At 51.6% G+C, this 21,830-nt stretch overlaps 2 long non-coding RNA genes across 2 annotated transcripts; both read right to left on the bottom strand.

Annotated features, from left to right (window-relative positions):
* Positions 1–3,904: 3,904 nt before the first annotated feature.
* LOC109145217 lies at positions 3,905–4,675 on the bottom strand. Its single transcript, XR_002046497.1, has 2 exons — positions 4,479–4,675; positions 3,905–4,304 (listed from the first exon to the last, which is right to left on the bottom strand). It is a non-coding gene; the product is annotated as an uncharacterized LOC109145217 (long non-coding RNA).
* A 7,130-nt stretch (positions 4,676–11,805) lies between these two features.
* On the bottom strand, positions 11,806–20,794 carry LOC109145218. Its single transcript, XR_002046498.2, has 2 exons — positions 20,580–20,794; positions 11,806–12,441 (listed from the first exon to the last, which is right to left on the bottom strand). It is a non-coding gene; the product is annotated as an uncharacterized LOC109145218 (long non-coding RNA).
* Positions 20,795–21,830: the final 1,036 nt, after the last annotated feature.

Genomic DNA, 21,830 nt, shown 5'->3' with positions numbered 1-21,830 from the left:
CTGGGCACAGCAGCCCCAGAGAGGGACAAACACCCGGCCCGGGGTCGATCCAGCAGCCCAGCCTCATGAGCAGCCCCCAGCCCGGCTGTGACACGGGCAGGGAGCGGCTGGGGAAGGAGGCTGCGGGCACAGCGGCGGGGATTTGGGGAGAGAGCAGCTCCGAGCCCCCTTCCCACGGAATGCAGCCTGCCACAGGCACGGCCTTTGCTGTCAGCTCCTGGTTATGGCCGGGATTGGGGCTGGCACTGTTCTCCCAGCCCGACACTCCTGCAGCTCCTGTTCCCACATGGCTTTTTTTTATCGCCTCTCCCTGCTCCTCCTGTCCCCCTGTCACGAGCTGCCACGCTCTGTTCTGTCACCTCCCAGCAGCGCAAGCCCAAACGCATCCCCACACCTACGGAAAACCAGGAGAGATTTATCCAAAGGCCTGGCTTGGATGAACATCCACCACCAGCCTCATCCCTCCAGCCCCGACCTGGGATCCTGCCAGCACTGTGGCTGCACACAAAGTCCCCAAAAATCCTGAGTGGTGACGCTGGTGCTGCTTGAGGCAGGACCAGTGTCCCCAGCTCTGCTCCTGGGCCGCTGCAGCTGCTCCCTGGGGTCAGAAAGGCATCAAAAGCGTGGCCTTCATCACTGATGCTCTTTAATTACGTGCTCCCATTCTATCCCTGAGGCTGGAAATAAATATTTTTCCGTGCCTGGCAAGGCTAAACATAGCCTTGTGCTCCATTCCCAGCTGATTCCCATTTTCATCTCCCCTTCAGCACTGCTCTGCTCTTTCATCTGCCCGTGAACACCCAGCCCAACAGATGATTGTGATGGGGAAGTTCTCTGGTGTTGGCAGGACCTTCCTTCCTTCCCTCTGGCTCCATTTCCCAGGGGATCACAGCAGTGCTCCGGGGCACGTCCTGGACAAGTGGATTAGTCTGGGTGACAGAGGGGGATGTTGGTGACATCCAGTGCTTGGCATGTGTGGAAAAACCCTGAACATTGAACAGCCCATTGAATCCTCTCCTCTCCTCTCCTCTCCTCTCCTCTCTCTCCTCTCCTCTCCTCTCCTCTCCTCTCCTCTCCTCTCCTCTCCTCTCCTCTCCTCTCTCTCCTCTCCTCTCCTCTCCTCTCCTCTCCTCTCCTCTCCTCTCCTCTCCTCTCCTCTCCTCTCCTCTCCTCTCCTCTCCTCTCCTCTCCTCTCCTCTCCTCTCCTCTCCTCTCCTCTCCTCTCCTCTCCTCTCCTCTCCTCAGGCTCTCCAGTCCCTCTTTCCCTAACGCCCATACAGAGCACAGACCTCATTAGGAGATAATTCAATTAGGTAAGATCAGCTATGAGAGCTCATAAACCGACCCAGGAAGGAGCCAGATGAGGGGGCAGCCCCTCCCCTGGTAATGAATTGAGGCAAATGTCCCTGGTGTGACATCCAGGCTGGGCAGCCCTCCCTGGGCCAGCTGTCCCTGTGCCACCCCCCCGGTCCCCAGAGCTGCCCAGGCTGCCCAGCTGGGCCCATGTCCTGCACCCCACCCGGCTGCTTTGTTCTCCTGGAAGCTCATTTTATTTATGGAGGGTGTTAAAAGATATTGAATCCCTGCAGGGGCTCAGCTCCAGGAGAGGGAGAGAAGAGGAATTTCCATCTGCTACCAGTGGATACAGGAGAGGCCAAAAGAGGGTTGCCTTTGAAACCTCTGCAAAGCTGGGGGTTGGTTTTACAAAATAAAAGCCAGGGCTGGGTCGGTTTCAGGGCAGCACAGGAGTGAGGAGAGGTTACAGCAGCATTTAAGCTTTTGACCTGCATTTACATTTTAACATCTCTCACCCTCTGCAGAATTCATCTGACCAGGCTGGAGTGGGAATGAGGAAACTTCCCAGAAATACAAAACACACTGACTGGGAAACAGCAGAGCACGAAATGCAGGAGCCCTGCTGAGGCTGCCTTCCCCCAGAGTGAAACACAAACACCTTGGGCCACTCTTTCATTCCCAGTAAGGATGTGGCTGCCCCATCCCTGGAACTGCCCAAGGCCAGGCTGGAGGGGGTTTGGAGCCACCTGGGGCAGTGGGAGGTGAGGGACTGGAGCATCCCCTGTGTGAGGAGAGGCTGAGGGGGCTGAGCCTGGAAAGAGAAGGCTCGGGGGATGCTGGGCAGGTGTTTATTACTCTTCCCAGTGTGGGGATTCCCTCCAGCCTTGGCTTCACCCCCACACCAGGGTGTTTGCACACATTCTGTCACAATATTTCAGATTTTCGATGGATGTGAAAGGCTCAGCAGGTCTGGAGGACGGTGGCTGGAGCCCTCCCTCTCTACGTGCTCATGACTTGGGTATTTCCATCCCTCCTCATCTCTGTTTGCAGGCAGGAGCCGCTGTGACTCCGAGGCGTTTTAAATCAAATTTTGACTGGTTTAAATTGCCCAAGCCCAGCCTCCTTCCAGCAGCTCCCTCCAGTGGCTGGCTCCAGGAGCTGTTCTCCTGCAAACCCCCTCATTTTTGGGAACCCTCTGTTTTTAATTGTGGGATAAACATAAAACCCAGGCAAACAGCACTGACGGTGTCCCAGGCACACCTGGGCACTCGGCATTCCCAAGGTGCAGCTTGCCAGGAAACACAAGCCCCGAGGATCTGAGCTCAGGGAAGCAACAGTGAGTGCAGTTGTTTAATTGAGCCTCTGTGGGCTGAAATGTGAAGGGGAAGGTGTTGCAAGACAAGAGGATTTCTCACCAGAAAGCTCAGGTGGAAATACTAATGGGAAATATTAATGGGAAATATTTCACAAGCTGCTGGTTTGAACCCACCTACATTTCTTTTTCAGCCTGAAGTCCCTTAGAACAGGTGAAAGCTGAATCCAAAGGATATAAACCACCCCTGGTTTGCTCTGTGAGATTCCTACCATTTCCCAGGTGCAGTTTGGTGTGATGGAGATGATTCTTCAGCTGGAAAACAAGGGCCATTGCTGTAACATTTCAGTTGGAAGAAGGATGCCCTGATCCACTGGGCTGTTCCTCAGGCACAGGCACAGGAATTGCCAGTGTTGATTCATTCAGCTCAGGCCCAAGCAGGTCAAAATCAATCATGTCAAAAATACATCACCTGCACTCAATAAGTTTTTTAAAAGGGAATGAGAGGTGCAGGCTGCAGGAATAAATCACGGCAGAACGGGGGCTTGCTTGGAAACAAACCCATCATTTGCTCTGAAAGGATAAATATGTTGTTTGCTCCGAACATTTCCGCAATATTTAACAGACGGCTTGGCAAGGAGACGAGGCTTGGCTTGGAAAAGCTGTGTCTCAAGCTCAAAAAAATGAGATTGAGGATCTGAGCCCCCCCTTTCTGAGACCTACAGCTCCCTCTTAGAGGTTTGAATGACACCTTTGCCATGGGCAAGGCTTGAAATTGGGAAAAAGAGGATTTTTCCCTCCAGCACTGCATGGAAATGTTGTTTATATAAAGACCTCAGCCTGATCCCCAAATGTCCTGCCCCAGGGATGAATCTCCAGTGTGTCTCACACCAGGATCAGCTTCCAGGGCAGTGGGCATCACCTTTCCCTATCTCCTTGGCACAGGAGGCTGCCAGGAATGGAACCAAGGCGTGATGAGCTGGGAGCACATTCCCAGGCTGACAAAAGCAGTGGGTGCAGAAGCCTCCAGCAGCACAGAGCTGTGAGTTATTGTAGCTGCTCGTGTTTGGTCAGAGTAAATCATCCCAGCCCTGCTGACAGCGCTGCAGCTCATCCAACCTGTGTCAGCTGGAAATTCACCCCGTTTTCCTCGGCTGAACACAACATTATGGAATCTCCAGGGAAAAAAGCACTGGAGACAGGGCTGCAATGAGAAGGATTAGGCGGAGACAGAAGCGTTAAAAGTAAAGGGTGACAACTGAGATAGGGATTGTAGGGATGGTGTCACATCTGCCATCAGCACTTCATACACAGATTTTTGTTTTATTCAGGGTGTTTGAAAGAGGAAAAGAAAGAAGAACACTAAAAGAGCAAACACTTCTTCCAAGAGTTAAACTTCCAGAGCAGCAACTCCCTGGGGAGCTGTGCCCTGGCTCAGGCATCTGAGCCTCATTGTCAGGTGGAGATTTCACATGGATTCGATCAGCGGGCTCTGGGAAGAAGCATTTCCCACCTCAGCATCCCCGCCAGCCCAGGGAGAGGCAGGGAGCCCCAGAGGGAGGAGCTCCAATGTTCCCAATTTCACAGGTGGCTGAGCGCACCCGTAGAGACTGCTCTGCCACACCAGCCCTGCCAGGACGTGTGCCTCCCTTTCCATCCAGTCCAACTGCAGGGAAAACTTGGGAATAAACAGCACCTGCGATGGCAAGAGAAAGATTCTGTCTTATACCTCACTCCCCACTCACCTCCATTCTCACTTTTTCATTCTAAGGGATATTTCTTTTGCCTCGCTGCTGCCAAGTTTCTGGTTTTTAGCAGCTCTCCCAATTCATCAATGAAAAATGAATCACGGAGCTGAGTCAGCCCAGACCTCAGGCAGCTGATTTCAGGAGCAGCCAGGAATCAAAGTGCCTGCAAGGAGCAGCTCCACACATCCTGTGTTTCCCATGGGAGCAGCCTGGATCCGGAGATCTCACCGGTGATGTTGGACATTTCCTTGGGGTGGAGAGAGCAGATCCCATCCCGAGGGAACACAGCCCTCACATCTGAGGACAAGCCCTTGAGAAGACTTGAAGGATTTGTGGGAAGTTTCCCAGTCCCTGATTTGCAGGCAGGAATTGGGTCCCGGCTTTGTTTTGCAGAAATTGCTGGTGAATCACGTGGAGTTCCTGGCACTGGGAGGATGAGCTGGCACAGATCCCTCTGGGGATAAAGAGGGGTTTTGTTGTGTGCGAGTGGCTCCTGGTTTCACTGAGCTCTCCAGCCATCCCAGCAGCAGCACATGGCCAAGCAATTCCAACAGCGTTCCTTCCAAAGCTGAGCTCAGGAAAGGGCAGAACAGGTGCTTGTGACAGATGCTCAGGGGGTTAAAAGCACTCGAGTGCAGAGGATGTAGAGGGGACCACCACAATCCTCACTTGGGATATCCCTGAGGATGCTCAGGTAACCTGAATTCTGCCTTGGCTCTGTGCTTGAGAATTATTAGGAGCATTTCTCTCCCACTTTTGGACAGGGAATCAGAAGCACTGAGCAGGGGAGGAAGCTAAAACTGAAACCTTGGTTATCCCAATATATGAACCACGAGCTGGGAACCACCGGGCTCAAACCTTTGTCCAGAACCTCTGAATTCTTCCCCTTCATCCCCAGGGCTGTCACTCGTGATAAAGCGACCAATATGAGCCAGCACAGACAGCAGGGCATGGGTGGCATTCCCAGATGGAGCAAAAGCTGAGTGATGAACAGGGAAATGTTCTGATCGGGGCTGTTCAACCCGCAGAGTTCAGCCCAGATATTAAAAAAGGAACGTGTTGGTTGCCTTAGGCCAGGAAAGAGATATCAAGAAGATGCTCTGAACACGGTGCCTCATTTATCAAAGGGACAAAGGCACAGGTTACCTTGTCAGGGAGCTCTCCCCTGGGCCCAGGGAATGGGAGCTGGATTAATATTCTGGACATGGAGCAGGGAAGGCACCAACTCTGCAGCCTCGGTGCAAATAAAGAGCCCCAGCAACCGTGGGGAGCTGAGCCATCCCTACCCCTCTCCTGGCTGCAGGCTTCCCTCTCCATCTGTGGAGCAGGAAGGATTTGGGTTGCACGTCCTGGTGATAATCCAGCAAGGCAGGCGTGTGGATTGTCACAGGAAGCAAAAGGAGGAGGAAACTGATGTTGTTTAGCAGAGCTCAGAGCTGTGGGTTCTGGCAGGTGGGAGGGGTGGCACAAGGAAGGAGTTCGGGTTTTCACAGCTTGTGGATCTGCTGGGGGGTTCCTTCCATATCCAAAGAGCCTGGAGAGCAACTGGGGAAGGCAACAAACACTGAACAAAGTGGGAATCCTGCACCTTCCCTCTGTTCATTAAACTCTCACCTTGGCAATTAAGGAGCAGAACTAACCTGGACAGAGCTCAGAATGTTCTTGTGGCAGGTCAGCATCAGCCTCAATTTTCAGAAGAGACACACAGCCCAGTCCATCACACCTACAAGGGCCAGGACCTTCAGCATTGGCACACCAGGGGCAAACTCAGGGCGATCCTTTCTCACGTTCCACAGGGGAGCTTCAGGCACAATCCTCATACTTGGTCGTGATTGTACAAAATGAAATCTGATATTTCTTCCTAACCAAGATACTGGGGGGGTTAAAATCGGACGGTGCTGCTTCTGAGCACCTGGTTATGACTGGACCCCTTGCGTCTTTCTCCAGGAATGTATTTTCCATGGGTCTGGGGGCAGGGAATGCCAGACTGCAGGAGCCCTGACCCTGGGACACTGATCCCACCCCCAGGCAGGCACCAAAGCCAGCAGGGGCAAGGGTATTTGCTTTAATGCTGCTCTTCGAGTATTTAAGGAATCTTTTAGGCAGCTTTGCAATTTTAAAAGGTTTTCAGTGATGCAAACACCTTCCCCTCTTGCCTGAACTCTCTGCTTGGGCTGCAGCGTGCTCAGAGTCATCTTAGCCTGACCTGATTCGAAATGGAAGAGGTTTTAAATCCCAAAATACACAGAGAAAAGCCCCAGTTGTGGCTTAATGATGCACAGTCCCAGGTGGATCCCTGTCCCCAGGCTCAGCCTCCTCTCCCCAAGCCCCGCTGCTGTGGGAATGGGGTGGCCTGGCTGTTTGGATGCTGCTGCTTGGATGATGCAAACCAGTGCTGCCACACATCCCTGTCCTCCCCAGAGACCAATTTGTCTGGCCCCAGCCTCAAAGCACTGCTTCATCCAGACAGGGAAGGCATTAACTGGGAGCGTGAGGCACCTGGAGCACCTGGGGCTGCAGGGAGGGCAGGGACAGCAATGCCACTGCGAGGTTACCCGGCAGCTGCAGCTCGGCCTTGCTTCCACTCTCACTCCTGAATTGCTAGAAGGCAAAAAAAAAAAAAACAACAAAAAGCCCCAAACCCAACCTGGAAAAGCTGTGTTTGTGTCCTGCCATTTATCATAACCCTCCTGGCAGATAAGTTATATAAAAGGTGAGTCTTCCAAGAGAGTTCCTGGGAAAGGAGAGGGGTGAACACGACCAGCAGCATCAGTGGGGAGCAGGAATAATGCAGATTATCTGTGGGACTTAAACCTGCCCCTTTCCCAGAGCCTTTCATCCTATGCCTGCAGCCCAAGTGCCATCAGCTCCAGGGCTTGGTCCAGCCAAAGATCCCTCCTAGAGCGGAGTTTGTGTTTACAACAGGGAGATGAAAAGCCAGGGGTAGTTTTCCTCTCTGCTCTGCCCCTCAGTAGCATCGTTAATTGGGGCTCCAGCCCTAAATAATCCCCCTAATCTGTCAGATCACAGATTACCAACATGAAAGCAGAGCCTGAAGCTCCCCAGAAGCAAATCAATGCCTGGGCTGGAAGACTCCACAATTAAAGGCAGGGAAAGCTGAGGCCCAGAGGGGTCAGGCTGGGACTGACAGCACTGTCAGGAAGGTCCTGACTGCCCAGACTGCAAGTGGGCAGCTCCTGCAATGTTTTGGGGTTTTTCCCTTGCGGCAGAAGGCAGGATTTTGGATTTTTTATCTCCCGGCAGCAGAGTCGTGGGGCCACAAGTTCAGGGCAGGAAAGGCTTCCCAAAGCTTTCTGGCTTCTTTTCTGCCCACATCCCTGTCTGTGTGTTCAAGCACTCTGTTGTAGGTGATTATCACTTGTTTGCTGATTAACAAGTTTGCTGAAGTTAATTGGGTGCCAGAAAAACTGGTGGTGGTGTCCTAGGAATGGAGGTGACACCAGGTGGAAATTCCTGTTCTCCTCACACCCACAACTATTAAAAAAAATTATAAATCCCTCTGTCTTCATCCAGTGACTTTCAGTAACCTACAGGACCCCCAAAGGATCAGTTAATGCGCTTCATTTTTCCTCAAGGAACAGATCAGATTTGACTTCTTCCCTCAGAAAGAAATGGTTCAAACCCTCCCAGTCTTCTGATTTATGGTACCTTGGAAGATGTTGCATGAAAACAACTTTGCCGTGCTTTCAACATGTTTCAGGATATCCTGACAGGGGTTTTTAGGCACTTTTAAGCTCATGTTCAAGGTGTCTTGTTTGCAATTGCTGTTCCCATCCCCTGCTGCAGTTGAGGGGGGTTAACACTGTGGGATCTCCTCGGATGTGGGAGCTGCTCCTGGACACAGCAGTCTGACTCTCCTCTGGGACCTGCGGGTGGCTTGGAGTGTTCCTGCTGCAGGAATTACGTCCCAAGCCACTCCTGGTTCCCTTTTCCCTCAGATTTCTCTCAGATTGTCGGAATCTTGTCTGCCTTTAAGCCTGAAATGATTGCAGGCTTCACCCTTCTCACCTTCTATATCCTCCTCCTCTTCCTTTCATTTCTTTCGTAAGAACTGGGACCATGAGAGCCGTGAATCCCACGTTCCCCTCCTTGTTCCCTGCCTCTCTCCTGTTCCAGAGGTGCTGCCTGTCCCTGGCTGGACTGGATGCAGTCAGCCCCTGTCACTGTGGCTGGGAGTTATTAAACATTTCACCTCCCTGAAAGCCCTGACAAGAACCTCATTTCAAAGGCCTTTCACACACTCTTTAGCCCAGATAAGGCTTGAAGGGTGAAGAGGCAACAAAAAGCAGCTAATCCACTTAACTGCCAGGGGAAACTTCACCAGCCAAAAGAGCAAGTGGGTTTTTGGGATGACTTCTCCCCAGTCAGATCCTGGGGATTTCCAGCAGCTGCACAATCCTCCCTGCTCGTGTTTTCTGGTAATGAATACTAACGATCCTTCACTTCGATTTTAATTGCCTGCCTATCAAGCTTTGTTAATTTTCCCCATTTTCCTTAATCTTTCATCAAGTCACTTTTTTCCCCCGTGTTTCTTCTGTGTTGACAAGGCATTTAAACATTTCGCCAAGCAGAAAAAGAAATAAGGGAAGAAAAGAAAGAAAGGAAGAATGAGAGAAAAAGAGATCATCCCCTTTGCATCTGGAATGCTTCTTTGGTGGTGGTATCTAATTAAAACGAATAGTTTAATTAGTGAATATTGAGATCCCCATCCTTCCAAACCAGGAAGACTGAGGGCTGCTTCAAAGTCAGGCTGCTCATAATCCAACCAATCCTTGCAGCTCAGACGGGTTTCCTTCCAGGGGGAATCTGTAACAGCATCTTAGGAGGAATTGCACCACAGGTTTGATTGGAGTTTTGCTCAATGAGGAAGGATTTGACCAGAATTGTTGCTGTGGTCCAACTTCTCCTGATGTTTGCTGTTTTTACCCAAGAACCAGCCTGGAAAGAGCTGCTCTCCCTGTGGATTTGCCATTCCAACAGGCACATGCTGAAGCGTGGCCGGCTCAATTTAGTTTCAACTCAATATAAAATGAGTCAGTGCAGAAAAATCCCTCAGAGCTGAGCATACCTGGCTGTTTGCACATGGTGCTGGCCCCAGCTCTCCCATCCCTGGCCTCAGGAGCAGCAAAGTCCATCTGAGAGGCCTCCAGGAGGATTCCCCTGGCCCCAGCCCCTGTCTGGGTGTCGCTGGCTCCAAGTCTCCTGTGCCCCTGAGCGCTGGCTGTGCTGAGCAGCTCCATCAAGGAGATGCTCCCTGCTGCCTCTCCACTCACCCAAATGTGCTCAGACACCGAAAATCTGCTCTGCCTTTGCAGGGAGCTGCCGATGTGAGCTGATGTGAGCTGGGCCTCAGCAAGTGAGAGCAGGCAGGGACGCAGGCCAGGAGAAGAGTAAACAGCGCTTTTCATTTTAGGGAGTAAAAATAACTCCACCTGCAAATTGTCCAATTACAGAAATCCCACTCCAAAATCTTAAAATTGAGATCCCATCGTTCCAAATGCATTTATCCCTTCTTAAAACTCCTCCACTGCAGTCTCAATTACTGAGCCATTTTCAGTGCTTTGACAGGTTTGTTACTGGCAAAACCTGATGTGAAGTTTTGGGTGTCTCATCCACCTGATGGAGCTTTCCAGGGCGTCCTTACCTTGCTTTTTCCTCCAAAAAATAACATGATTTAAACATTCTTGAAAGCAAATGAAGTAGATTTTCGTTTAAGGGGAAGGTGGGGTGGTGGTCTCAGACCAAGACCCTCTGAAGCCAGCCCAGCCCGTGACCTCTGCCCAAGGAAAGGGACAAGAATCCTCATTTTGGAGGGATGCGAGATAACAGATGCTGCATGAGGCGTCTGCTCAGAGCTGTGGAAGTCAGACACTGTTTTTAAACAGGACACTAAATACCTCAAAATGTGGGATTGTCTCAGCTCCCTTGCCAAATTTGCCATATTCTGGAGACTCTGTGAGGAGTTCCACGGCTCATTTGCATATTGTGTGAAAGCAACATTTCCATCCACAGCTTAGACTTTGGAACTCCTTCCCTGTGCCCTTCCAGGAGGAATGTAACAGAGTTTTCTGGGACTCTCTGCATTGCTGGCCAAGAGACCTGGATCTGGAGCCACACAGACATTGAGGGTTGCTTTGGAGACAGACATTGCGCAGCAGCAACCAGCAAAAATTAAAGTTACAAATCCTGGCTGCAGCTGCCAGAAAGTCCTTGCAGGGGAAGGATCGAGCAAGGGATGGAGAAAGTAGGAATCACTGGGGAAAGGGGTGAGCTCTCTCTTCTCCCATTCCCTGCCCTGGAGATTGATTCAGGAATCACTGAGGAAGGAATTGTGTCCCACAGAGACTCCTGTGCTGCCTCAGTGTTTGCGCAGCACCGCCACTGCTGTTGTGCCAACCCCTTCAGATCCTGCTGCGTGCTCCTTCCACGCACAAAGCCCATGGGCAGCTTGGCAATTCCCAGTTTCTGGGAATGAACGCCAGGAGAAGGGAGGCTGGCTGGGGCAGTGGGGCAGCAGGGCTGGCAGCAGCTGGCACAGAGGGGACAGCACCGTGAGGGGCTGGGGGTGCTGCTGAGGGCTCTCCATGCAGGAGTTTGGGGGACTTTGCACAGCCCCTTCCCGCCCTGGCAGCACAGAGTGCAGGAGGAGCTCTGCAGAAGTGAGAAGTGAGAAGTGGGAGGGTTCCAAATCTCTCCGAGCCGCAGATTTAGAATGAGAACTTTTTAATTTTGTTTTTTTTTTTTTCCCCAGGAAAATCCGAGGGAGTGTTTGTGGCCAAATCCCTCCTCTGTGGAGTCTGCTGTGTCCTGACAGAGCCTGGGGGAGCACACGGAGTGATGCTGGCAGGGCTCTGCTCACCGGGAGAGCTCCGTGCTGGGAGTGAAGCGCAGGAGAAACCCCGGCACCATCTCAGGCTCCCCTGGGACAGGAGTTCCATGGGGAGCAGCGTTGCTTTCACGTCTGCTGGGCCCTGAGAGGCCCCCAGGTAGCAGGGATGTGTCCCCAGCTGCCACTGCTTGTTGTCACCACCGGAGCCTTCCTGAAGCCAGGCAGCTGCTGCTGCCTTGATTAAACGGCTCTGGGCAGCTCCTTAACGAGGAGTTAAAGCAGCAGCAATTACAAGGTCTTAATCCATCCCAACGTGGGAGTGGAGCAGGGTTTGCTCTTAAAAATAGTGCTACAAACTGGGCCACAAAGCAAGGAAAGGAGAATCCTGGGAAGAGCAAGAAGTCAAAGTGTGTGATGAGGATGTGGAGGGAGCAGAGAGGGGAGCAAGGCTCATCAGGAACAGCTGCCTTGAAGTTTCAGCTGCTGTGGGTCAGCAGAGTGCAGAGAATGAACTGCAATCATCTATCAATCTATATATGACATTTACCAAGCTGTTAACCTGCCAAGATCCGTGATGCCGCTAAAGAAAGGGTTCAGTATTCACACGAAAGATGTAGAATTTATTCTTTGTGTCTCTTCCCTCCCCTGTTTTTGGCAGCCCAGTTTCTCTGCTGCCCTCCCACCTTTCTATCATGAACACAAAAAAAAAACCTGAAGTCACCCATGGACGGGATCCTGGTGTTCCCCAGGGAATAATGTCTGATGGCAGCTGGGAGCTTTCACGAGGCTCTGAAGGCAGGAAGAATTATTCGCTCTGCAGTTCGTCCAACTTCTCCTCAGGACTGAAAAATGCAGGCACAGGTGAATCTGTCAAACTTCAAGCACACCCAATCCTTCAGCAGGGACCCGGTTCTGAGCCGCCAGCGGAGGAGGAACTTCTCCAATTGAAAAAGGGAGGGGGGAGTTTGCTCTGTTTCACGCAGAGCAGTTCCTCGTGTTCACCTGGGGGAAATGTGTGTCCTTCACAAAACCGAGCCAGTGCAATATTCACCAGGCAAAATGTGTTCATTTCTGAGAGAGGGAGGAAATTCAGAGCAGTCAAGGATGGTTTTTGTATTTCAGATATTTAGAAAATATCTAGGAAGTGTTTGCACTGATATTTAAACTCTCTACTCCAGACATTCCCAATCTTCCCTGGGCTGGGATTTGGCTGCATGGAAACCTTAGTTTGGCATCTGTAAAAAAAAAAAAAAAAGTGTTTCATTTTATCTTGTTGGAATTCTGTATTTTAATAGAAGAATGCAATCAAAGAGACATGCAAAGCTGGTTCATAGAAAAACTGAATTGATTGGTCTCTGCTGCAGCCACGTTGAGAAGTAAGAGAAGGTCAATGGTCTTAAATCAGGAGGTCCTGTCAGAGACCTCCATCTAATCCCCTAAAAGGAGGGGTCTTCCTCATTTCTGGCTCAGTGCAGAAACCAACCCCCAAATTTAATTCAAGCAGTGGCTTTTGGTGCAATTGCAGCCCTAGATATCAAATCTCTTGGGTTTTAATGCCTCAGAGGCCAATTCTGCTTCCTCTGCTGAATAGGAGAGTGAAAAACAAAGGACGGGAGAGGCCACATCCTCCCCCAAACTCCCAGCAAATGTCAGGTAATAAAGCACCCTCTTTGCTCCTTCTCAAAAGGCAGGAAATAGGCAATTTTACTGCTGGCCCCTACCTGGGTAGGAACCTGCAGGATGGAGCTTCAAACCAGTGAAGGTGAGAGCTGAAAAGGTAAAAAGTCACCTTCTTGTCCCACAATTATTCTCACAAGAGCTGAATGTCAGCAGAGGTCCTGAGACGATGTGCTGCTCGCTCTGCCAGCCTGCTCCACTTCAGCTCCTCGTGCTCCACATCACAGAAATTACTCAGTGCCACAATTAAATCCCTCCAGTCCCGCTGGGCCCGGGTCACAGCCTCTTCAGGAAAAAGGAAGGGTACTTGGAGCTCTCCTTTAAAAAACTAAATTACATTGGGAAGTAATTGCAAATTATTGTTGCTATTATTATTTATTGCTTCCCGAACTGATAAGGTGTGCATGATCTGAATGCTTTCAGATCCTCCCTGCACTCAGAGATGGGTTCTTGGAGGCCAGGAGTCTCTGTGAGGAAGAATACATTAGAAAACGCTGGGTTTATTGCCAGTCCTTTGGTTTTTTTCCTCCCTGAATGGGTTCTGTGAGCTTTGCATTTATCATGAGGGGGGAGAGGCAATTAAAATACAGCCATGGAGAGGTGGGTACTGATGCTATAAAACACAGCTAAGGAGAAGACAAGATGGATCTCCCTGCTGCTTCCTCAGGCAGGAGGGGAAGAGGGATGCTCTGTACTCCTTGGCAGAAAATGGGATATCACTGCCAGCCAGGAGATGGGTGTCTGGGTGCAGAGCAAGGATTTGGGCCCAGAAAAAGCATTTCCAGTGGAAGGCTCCTCTCTGTCGCTCAGAACTGCCCCAGACTGTCCTGGGGTTGAATTCCTTGTGCCCATCTCAGCTTGCAGAAGGCAGCCTGGGCTATTTTCCACGGAAACTCTCTGCCAGACCCAGGAAAACAAACCTTTATCAAATCAGCATCTCTGTGTGGAGATGAAAAACAGCCCAAGCCCAAAAGGTGTGGGGGGAGTCATTTGTCAAATATTTGAACCGTTTAAGGTGCGGAGGATTAAGTGGGTCACCACCACAAGGCTGAGCACTCCCACCTCTCCATCTTCTCCATGGATCTTCCTGCTGCTTTCTCAGGTGTTTGCTGCAAGGCTTGGCACTGCTGAGCCTCTCCCAGCTCAACAATGCCCAGTATGGCACCTACAGCTTTGGGAATGTTGTCCAGAGTTGCTCTCTGAGGGGGCACAGGTGGGATACACCCATTCCTCTGCGTCCTACACAGCTCTGCTGGTTATTTATGTGTTCATTTCTTTCTTGCAAACAGAGAACTGCATTCCTTTGGTTCTTCAGAGCAGCAGTGGTTTCTCCCCAGCAGCATTTTCCTCACTCTCAGCCACCTTCCACTCCCCCGTGGCTGCTGCAGCTCGGGCGGCAGCCCTCCCATCCCACCAGGAGTGTGTGTAAACAGCTCTGCTCCCTTTGCAGCTGCATCCCCACATCAGTACCTGTGCTTTCCCCCCAAGCCCTGCCAGTTTTCCTGCTCCAAAATACAGGAGCTTTTCATCCCCCCACTGCTGCTTGTCAGGGTTCGTGTTTTGTGCTGCTGTCGCCGTGGCCGCAGCGCTCCCCAGGGCTGGCTCTGATCCCCATCCCTGACAGACGCTCCCTGAGACACAGAGACACTTCAGCATGAGCTGCCACTGCCCTGAGAGCCCCTGAGAACACCTGCAGCTCCAGGGGAAGCGTGCTGCACCGCAGGTGTGTTTTCCCAGCACGCCAGGAAAGCAGCTCAGATGTGGCAGGGAAGAGGAGCTTCAGAGCTCGGAGATTGTTGTGGCAAAAACACTTTGCTGGTGCTCCCAAAAGCTTTTTAAAGGCATTCTGTGAGGACATCAGGGTGTTCTGAGAGCTTCTGCTGCTTCTTTGATACCTCTGGGGTGGGCAATGAGCAGGTGACAGCACAAAAGCAGAGCTGGCAGCGGTGACGCTGCCCCCGATGCTCCGGGAGCCTGGGTGGCGATGCTTTGGGCCAGCACTCCCATTCCAGCTCTGCCAGCTGCCTCTGGAAAAGCATCCAGCTCCTCTGAGCCTCTGTCCTGTTTCTGCCCAGAGCCCGGGACAGGGGCTGTCCCCGTGTCCCAGTAACAGGCCCTGCCTCCCCCCGGCTGCCAGGGGGCTGTGACGTGGGAAAGAGCGCTGAGCCTGCCTTTCTGCCTGCCTGGGAACGCGGGCAGGGCCAGCGTCCCACTTGACACCCGGAGAGAAAAGGCACAGAAAGGAGATGGGATTTGCTCCAGGTCACACAGCGGAGCAGTGGCCAGGAACAGGAGCCAGCTCCCACTTCCCTTCCCAGAGCCCTGTCCCCGCTGTCCCCCCTGCTCTCTGCAGATCCCTCCAGTGTGGGCTTTAATCACCAGACCATGTTTGTTTTCATGGCCGTGCATTCCTCACCCACACGATATCGGATCCTCTTTGCCCTGCTGGGCCAGGTGGGTGGACAGCAAGGAGAAAATTGTCTCTTTTCCCCAAGCCTTTTCCAAGCTTCCTGCTTGACTCCAGCACTGAGAATTTTGTGACCCCTTGTCCCACTCACCGTCCCTTGTCCTGGGGCAAAGGAGGCCTGCAGAGCATTTAAACCTGAGCTGGCAGACAGGACGTGCAGGGCACTGTCTGAAGGAGACAGAGTGAAAAGGGGCTGAAATGTGCAGAGTGCTGACGGGAGGGAGGGAGGGAGGAAAACAAGCCCTGTTCCCAGCAGGAGGATGCATCACTGTGTCACTGTAATTCAGCCTGATGGGTGCTGGAAAGGCCCTGCACTCCTTTAGCCCACGTTTGAACTCTGGGGAGGAAGGAGCTGACAGGCTCCCTGCACCTCTTGCTGGGTTCTGAGCAGGATTTTTTATTTGGAAGGGCAGCACCTTGTGCAAAAAAGGCTTCCTGCACCCCCAGCAGCAGGGCCAGGAGGGGATTTGGGCTGATTTAGACACATGCAGGGCCAGAAGGCACCAGAGAACAGAGTGCCAGGAACCACAGGCTGCAGCCAAGGCAAGGAAATTATGTTTGGAAGCAGAAGGCACCAAGGAATGCAGAGAGCTAACAGAGCAGGGCGATATCAGTGACTGACAGAGCCTCTGCTGCTGCCACTGGTGACACTGATGCATGTGACACGGAGCAGAGTGTCCTGTGTCCCACTGGGATCGGGCCTGGAAGCGAGACCAGGCAATGCTTGGCTGTCATTTTAAAGCATTTTGAGATTTGGCCCTTAAACGCTCAATTGTGGGAGTCAATACTCTTCAATTCAGTAATTAGATGGTTTTAACAATGTGAGATATTAGGGAGAAATCTTTCCTCGTGAGGGTGGGGAGGCCCTGGAATGGATTTCCCAGAGAAGCTGTGGCTGTCCCTGGATCCCTGGCAGTGTCCAAGGCCAGGTTGGATGGGGTTTGGAGCAGCCTGGGACAGTGGAAGGTGTCCCTGTGCATGGCAGGAGGTGGAACTGGATGGGCTTTAAGGTCCTTTCCAATCCAGCCCATCCCATGATTCCATGATAATGGATCCTGTCTCGTTTCCTGTCAATATTTTCATCTCTCCTCCGTTTATTGTGCAACTCTGTGTGCTGGGTTACCCCGACAGCCACCACCAGCCCCTGCAGGACTGCCAGGCCACAAGCAGGGAAGAAATCCAGCCCCAGCCACCCTTCCACTCCAGTTCAGTGGTCAGGGACTGTGGGAAGGAGGAATTCTGCTCCCAGGGAGTCACGGATCAGCGGGAGAGCTGTGCCATGACCACCTCTGCAAGGGCAGCTCTGCCCATGGAAATCAGGAATTTCATGATCCAGAGAGCAGTGGGAAGTGGTGCTGTCTGTTAGCCAGAAACCAGAGGCACAAAATGGTTTTATTTCATCCCTGGAGGGGAACCTTGGCTCACTGTTCCATGTGCACACAGGTTTATCTCCACATGGGGGAAGTTTAACTTCACCTCCCTGCCGCATCTGTGTCAGATCCTTGTGCTCTGCACAATCCAACAGCTCGGGGAGCCTGCAGGGAAACCTCTCATCCACAGCACTCCCTGAGGAGAAAGATCTCAGGAAAGGGGCAGGCAATGTGCTCAGTAGAGCTGAGGACGCTGTTCCAATAGGTGCTGGAGTCAGCAGCCTGCCCAGGGCACTGCGGGGTCCCCATCCCTGGAGGGGCTTAAAAGGATGCGGATGTGGCTCCTGGGGACATTGGCAGTGCTGGGAGAACTCGATGATTTATGGGGTCTGCTCCAATTGAAGTGATTGCATGGTTTCAGAGCATCACCAGCACTGCCCACGGCGAAGTCACAGCCAGCAACAGAAATACGGCAGAGCCCTGGAACGGTGAGGAAAGATGCTGCTGGAATTTCCCTGCTTGGCCAAACAAAAGAAACAATGGAATTACCAGAATGTGCTCTTGAATACCCCTAAATTAATGAATTACAGGTACAGGAACTACGGGATCACCCTGGAGAGGGGGAGGATGCCCTGGAAGTGCTGCTGTCTCCAGCCATGGGTGTCCTTCCTGTCACTCCCTGTGAAACAGCCAGCCCACACCGAGCAGATGCCACAGGCTCTGTCACCAGTGCATCCCAACCTGAACAAAGAAAAGCCGGATTTAGCCCAGCTGAGCTGAACTTTAGCTGAGACCAGTGCCACATCACCATGGCAACAGCAAGGCCTGTGCTGGGGAGCACCTCACTGCTCTCCAGCCTTCATCCCTGGTGGGTTAAACCATCACTTTTCCAAGGAATCACAGGATCACTGAGGTTGGAAATGCCCTCTGAGACCATCAAGTCCAAGGTGTGCCAAATCCCCACCTTGTCCCCAGCCCAGAGCACTGAGTGCCACGTCCAGGCCTTCCTCGGACACCTCCAGGGATGGGCACTCCAAACCTCCCTGGAGATTTTCACCAAACCCAAAATTTCCTGTGACAATAAGATGGAATGGAGACATGGGAAAAGATATTTGGAGAGACAGAGGCGTTAAGAGAGTCCTGCATCCCTGTCCCTGAAAGATTTGGACTTGTGAAAACCTCGTGGTGTAAGCTGGGCTTTGCTTTGGAGGGGCTGAGCAAGGATGGAGACGCTGTCACCACACCCCAGTGGTGATATTGTGGCAGGAGGAGCAGGAATTGGAGCCAGCAGGCTTTGAAGCTCCCTCAGAAGTGTGTGGATTTCCCAGGGATGGGCTCTTGCAGGTGTTCCCTTTGTCCCATCAGCTGCCACGCTTTGGAACCAAATCAAAGCCGGGACGTTTTTACAGAGCTCACTTTTATATCCTCTCACTGCCTGATCACAACATGTTCAACTGGGAATTTAGGCCAAAATTGCCTTTTAACAATGCTCCATGTTTTCCTGAGAAAACCTCCAATCCTGGTGCTATCAAACCCAGCAAATTGGATTTGTCTCCTGGATGCAAATGCCAGCAACCCGTCACAGTTAATTGTAAGTTTTCCTTGCAGGCTGTAAGCGATGGGATCTCGCTACAAAAGACATTTCTGATGTAGGGTGCTCTGTAAATATTTATGTTCTTTCAGTGGAGGAATGCCTCGCAATCAGACAAACCACACAAAGGCAAATGAACTCATCAAAAGAAACCACAACTGAAACGCAAACATTATAAAAACAGAGGGGGAAGAAAGCCTCTCTTCTGCGAGAACTCCGAGCCCAGGTGGTGCTGGGGGTTTTCCTCAAGAGAAGATCTTTTTTTTCCTACTCTGCAGGTGCTTCCAGATGATGAGCAGGATGGGAAATCTGGCCCAGTCCAGGTTAAAGCTCAGGATTTAGTGGAATTTCAGTGTTTTGTCAGACACAAAGGCTGTAATTACTGACTAGGACATAATCACCACTCACACCCGAACCCTCCAACTTTCATCTGTGTCTTTGGTAAACGTCACACCTGCTCTGAGCCGAATATTCTGCCTCCTAATCATAGTTTACACCCTTTCCTCCTGCACATTTGGTAGCAGCAGGAAGGGAAAATCTGTGTTTTGTCAGTTAAAGGTTTCTTTATTTCAGCCTTGTTTTTTAACACTATCAGCTAATCCCCAGCACCAAAACAACATTGGAACTTTGTCAGGAGTTTGCTGCTGATATCCAGAAGTATAATTGCATTTATTTATCTCCCACCTCCAAATTTTAATGGATTTTTTTCCCTCACAGATAACAACAAGGACACAATGGGCCATAGATAGGCTGTAAATGTAAAGTCCCAGTTTTCTTCTTTCTTTTGAGCTCCTCTTGGGACAAATACCAGCAGCACAGTAGGACCAGGACTGCAGGAATGTCCCAGGAAAGCTGATGGGTGAGCCCAAATCCTGTGTCCCTGCAGGAAACTGGATTCCACCTTGATGGTGCCAATCAGAACTGCTCTTCCCTGCCAGGAGACTTTGGAAATAATGAATTTCCAGGGCAAAATACAAACGGCCTTCATCAGACCACCCTCTTTCCCTCAATTTAGGACCCCATTATCCCACACGTCTCAGAGTCCATTCCCTGACGGATGAGCCTGTGCTGAGGGGAATTTGAGTTTGTCAGAGCAGAGCTGCGGTACAGTGGATCACTCAATTCCCGGGGAAACGCCAGGGATGCTGTCGGGAGCTCTGAAAATGGGTTTGTGCAGCACAGCTTGGGCAGTGGAGCACGGGGAGGTGGGCAGCTCAGAGGAGCAGCAGGCAGGAGATGGTGCTGTGGCTCTCCAGGAAGCCAAAGCCTGGCACAGCCGATCCTCAGAACTCCAGAAGCCCCCAGGGCTGGCAAACACTGAAACAAAGCTGTGACCCCCGTGCCAGGCTGCTGTGGGGTGGCTCCAGTGACACCTGGCTGGGGCTGCCCCGTCCCGAGCTCCATCCCTTCCTCCAGGAGCACCTTGGCAGTGTTTGCTCAGGGATTACAATTCCCGAAGCTGCCCCGTCCCGGCCCAAGGCGAGAGCTGAAATCTCAAAGCACAGCGCGGAGCCAGTGAGTAAATGATGAAGGGGATGTGTTTTCCTGCCCATATTCACCTCCAAGCACTTCAAACCATGCACCAGCTGAGGCTGGAACAATCCGGAGGGTTTAGGATGGTTGCAGGGGTCTGGCAGAGCCAGAAGAACCTTCCTCCCCCAGGGGAGGGGCACTAAATCAGGGTCGGGGAAGAAAGGGCTCCTCAATTACTGATCAAAGCCGTGGCTGGAGCTCCAGCCTGCAAAAGCAATCCCTGCTCCCTCTGCAGCCACCAGCGCGCTCCGGGCAAGGAGTGGAGCTGGGAATAACAACGGGAATAACAACGGGAATAACAACGGGAACGGCTGCAGAGCAGCGGAACGTGGCTCAGCATCTCGGCAGTGACTCTTTCCTCTGCCTCAGCCAGGAGAATCCCTTAACCCGTGAAGCGTTTGTAGCTCACAAACATCTTTCCTTTCATTTTCAGGCTGCTGCTTGGCTGCTTTTGCCATTGCCCTTCCTGCCACTGGGTTCCAAATGCCAAATGCACAGACCCAACCCCTGAGCCCTCCACCCCTGACCAGCCCATTCAGGTGTGGGTTCACTGGGAGAGGGTGAATCCTGATTATTCCAAACGGCTTCCAGCTATTCTCCCCGGGAAAGCAGCAGTCTGGGGATTCACAGACGTGCCACGGCATAAATCAGCAAAAATCAGAATAAAAAGGGCAAACTATGGCTCCTAAAAAGGGCTCTGCAGCAAGGAAGAAGGATGGGAAATTGTTTCAGTACCTTCATGAGAAGATTCCAGCAGCAGCAGAGCATCCTGGCAGCTTCAGTGGAGCCCAGAGCTCCACCAAGGCAGTGGGAATTTTTTGTTTGCCCCAAAAACCTTTGAGCTACCCCCACATTCAATGCAGCCCTAAGATTTCCCCAGCTTGTCCCATCCCAACTTAGTTGTGGATGCTGGAACAGCAGAAACCTTGGCTGCAGCTGCTTTCAGTAACTTTTTGTATGTCTGTGGTAAATCTGACAAATTTTCTGCTCTGAGCACCCCCATAATAACACAGCAAAGCTCTGGCTCAGGCAACTGTTTGGAATTGGGTTTTACTGCCAGGATGCAGCTTGCTTGTATCAAATCCTGGACTTTTCCAAGTTGGCCTCTGTCACTTTCTGCTGAGAGAGCGAAACCTTTCATTTTTAATTCCATTCTGGGGGGTTTTTTCATTGTTTTTTATTGGTTTCTCTGGAAAATAAGACAACTCAGTCAGGGAATGTTCGAATGGAAATTATTCTTCCAGAAAGTCTTACAGATTTGCAGGAGGTTAAACCAAGGAAAATTGGGAGCCATTATCTTCCCAATGCCAGAAAATGTGTTGCCTGAATAAATGGCTGATTTCAGGAATACACACAGTGACGCCGTACATCAGAAATGAGATGCTAAATTACCAGCAATAGCCCCGTTCTTTATTAAACACTTTGGCTAATTAGTCTGGGAACATTTCACAGGCTGGGGCACTGTGAAGAACTGCAGAAGGTCACAGCAGAAGGCAGCAGGTGATGGATTAGTGAGCACCAGAGCTCAGCAGGGCTGTTCAGCCTCTGAAATCCGACTGCCTGGGCTCCCCAGCCCCGTTTTTTCCACCTGTAAAATAAAAGTGAATGATGATTATTATGGTGAGGAGACCATGAAAATGGTTCTTTCTGAGGAGGCTTAAGGCTGCCAGTCCGAACTGAGAACCAACTGCACCGAGTTTGTGTGAATTCACAGCAAAACCATGTTCCATGAGCACCCTGGAGCAGCCCAGCACGGTTTGGAAATGCCAGAGTTTGAAATAGAGGTGGTTTTTTCCATGCCTCACCTGCAGCGATCAGGTAGTGCTGGCACAGGAGGCTGGCCTGGAGTATCCTGTATTTCCGTGTGGCTGAGAAGGGAGCACCTTCCCCAGCACAGAACAGAGCTGGATTTTGCTCCCAGCCTCACATCCCTGTGCTGAGGGCTTGGAATGCTGTGCTGCAGGCTGGAACAGCCAGTTCCAGCAG

The sequence above is a fragment of the Corvus cornix genome, chromosome 24 (assembly GCF_000738735.6).
Source record: "Corvus cornix cornix isolate S_Up_H32 chromosome 24, ASM73873v5, whole genome shotgun sequence".
Lineage (NCBI taxonomy): Eukaryota > Metazoa > Chordata > Aves > Passeriformes > Corvidae > Corvus > Corvus cornix.
Note: the sequence above shows the minus strand (reverse complement) of the source record. Positions and strands in the feature narration are given on the sequence as shown.